Raw genomic sequence first — 3,143 nt, 5'->3', positions numbered from 1 at the left:
ACGTTGAACCTGGATTTAGATGCAGCTGGTAAAAAGAGAATGCTTCAGCTTAATGAACTTGATGAATTTCGACTTCAAGCGTACGAGAATAACAAAATATACAAGGAAAAGGTGAAGAGGTGGCACGATAGGAAGCTACTTCCTAAGTTATTCGTGTCGGGGCAACAAGTTCTCTTATTCAACTCTCGTCTCCGACTTTTCCCTGGGAAGTTGAAATCAAGGTGGTCTGGACCTTTTATTGTCAAAACTTTGTTTCCACATGGAGTGGTGGAGATTTTTGAGAATGATCCGGACCAGGCATTTAAGTTTAATGGTCAGCGTTTGAAGCACTACTATGGGGACATGGCAACCCGAGAAGTAGTTAGTGCCATTTTATTGTCAACTTAAGGAAGGTACGCAACGTCAAGATAATGACGAAAAAGAAGCGCTGCGTGGGAGGCAACCCATGATTTGTTGTTACAGGAACCCTTAAAAGTTAATAACCTATCCAAAACCACAAAAAAAATCTAGAAAAGCCGGGCTCGAAAAAAAAAAATTCAGAGACCCCCTGAGCGCCTGCTCAGCTCTGCTGAGCGACCGCTCAGCAAGCTGAGCAACCGCTCAGGGGTCGACTGCCAGAAATTTTTTTTTAGTTCATAAAAAATCCAAAAAAATCAAAATAAATAAATAAATAAATAAAATATAGCCCCATTACCCATGATTTCTTTCCCCATTACCCCATGATTTTTATCCCTCAAACCCACTCCTAATCTAATTTTAACCTAATCCATACCCTATATATACATACACTTATCCTATACATCTCCCACACATATTCTACACTTAAACTCTCTCCCAAATACAAAAACACTATTCTCAAGCACTTTTATTCAGATTCAATGGCACCCAAGAGAGCAAGGGCTATTGATAGCAGCAGCACAGTCCCTACTGCTGATTCATCGAGGGGTACTGCTGCGAGGCCTCGGTTGAATGACAGAGCTGCGGAGGAGGAGTACACTAGGCTTTTGGGGAAGCCGATTCTGAAGGAGAGGGGGTTTTTACCATCGGGAGGGATGGTGAGTTGCTACCTATGATTGCAGAGAAGGGGTGGATCACTTTCTGTGAGTCACCTGAAGCAGTACCGATGAGCATGGTTCGCGAGTTCTATGCGAACACAAAGGCTGAGAAGAATGGGTTTTATGTGGTCCGAGGTCTGATGGTTGATTATCAGCCAGCAGCGATTCGCCGTGTGATTGGGCAGCGAGAGAGGAAGCCCGAGGAGGAGAACTGGAATGAGAAGACTGTTGAGGATTTCGACTTGGATTTGATTTGTGCTACTCTCTGTAGGCCGGGCACAGTTTGGACCTTCAAGACAGGAACAAATGAGTATCGTCACTTTCCGGTGATCGCTATGAACAGGTATGCCCGTGCATGGAATGCGTTTATTTGTGCTAATATTCAACCTTCTTCGCATGCACATGAGGTCACAGTTGAGAGAGCACAGTTGTTGTGGGGAATTTTGAATGAAGAGTACTATGTGGACCTTGGTGAGTTCATCTACCAAGGAATTCTGAAGTTTTTGAGGGGAGCTAAGCACATGAACATCCCTTATGCATCCACGGTCACGAAGCTTTGCCGAGCAGTGGGAGTGAACTGGTCGTCTCATGAGCAGTTGCAGTTGTCGACCGCTCTGATTGATTTTGGTACTCTGAATGGGATGCAGGAGTGGACCGGTGGTGAGCCCGAGAAGCATGGGCTGGGTTATCGTCTTCCAGGAGGGCGTCCAGCACGAGGCGCTACTATGGCTAGGCCTAGGCGTGATGAGGCTGGTTCTTCGAGTGCTCAGGAGGGTGCTGGGATGGCCGATGCCCAGTATAGGAGGTTGTGACGGTGGATGGATACCATGTACGAGACACAGAGCAGGTTTGCTCAGGAGCTCACCCTTGCGTTAGGGACTGCTTTTAGGGGCCTTGGAGCTGACATTCAGTGGCCAGTTTTTGGTGAGGACTCTGCATACCCGCCGCCTGATACTCCACCCATTGAGGGTGATGATGATGATGACTCCGAGTAGTGTTAGGTCCCAATGTGTTTGTAGAAGGGGGTTGAATACAAACAGTACCGAATAATCGAATTAAATGCGGAATAAAAAATGTGAAACAAAATTCAAGTTAAATAAGAATATTATTAAACTTGAAAGGTGTTACAACAACTGTATCGATTACAAGGAATTAATCTCAAATTAATTATCACAAATCTACAATAAATTCGACATGAACTTTTTCTATTTTTGTAATAAAAAGATCCACTATCAAGAATCCACACTACCGGTTACACCTGTTTAATGCCCTGCACTACAAATGGATTAGACCTTCTTCGGAACCCAAACTTGGTTGGGCCCGGCATACTTGTAGAATTGTCCTTTGTCAGGCAAAACAACATTTTTAACTTTAATGGTCTCAACATCCTCAATGACTGAACATTTGACCTTGTAAACAGCCTTAACAAATTTCTGGTTAGGCTTGGGCACAAATGTCTCCTTTCTAGCCTTAGAAGGACTAGCAATCTTAGACCTATCATGCTTCTTATTATTCACATGCTGATGAGGAGTAGTCTTATCATTAGAAACATGCTTACCATTAAAATAAGCATACATCATATTAAAAGCACAAGACATACAATTAGAAACACTACATGCTTTATGATAGTGATTTATAGCAGGCAATTTATGCATGGTAGACATGGCATTTTTGTTATCCAACTCATGTGTGTCTGAGTTAGTCTTAGTTGCTTTCACAACTTTGACTGGAACTTTTGACTCACTTGACTTGGAAACAATCTTCTCATTAGCATGATCCTCAGCTCGTATTTCTTCTTAAATAACAGAAGAGGTCGCATCAAATGGTTCAGCAATTGATGCTTTATAGAGGGGTTCATCAACACCCTTAAGCACATGTGGTACTTCCCTCCCTTTAGCACAGACATGAGGAGGGGAGTTTATGCCTAATTCTCCAATAGCAGCATTGTAATCATAACCTATTCCAGATGTTTGATTAACAGCTTGCTTACTGTAGAACTCTTTAGCCTTCGAACAAGAATTGAAGTAGGCTCTAACCTTAGTCTCAAGACCGGTGATCTTGTCTTTGAGAATAGTTTCAAGTTTTCTA

The sequence above is a fragment of the Apium graveolens genome, chromosome 2 (genome assembly GCF_009905375.1).
Source record: "Apium graveolens cultivar Ventura chromosome 2, ASM990537v1, whole genome shotgun sequence".
NCBI classification, from domain to species: domain Eukaryota; kingdom Viridiplantae; phylum Streptophyta; class Magnoliopsida; order Apiales; family Apiaceae; genus Apium; species Apium graveolens.
The sequence above is the reverse complement of the archived record's forward strand: the minus strand, read 5'-3'. Positions refer to the sequence as shown.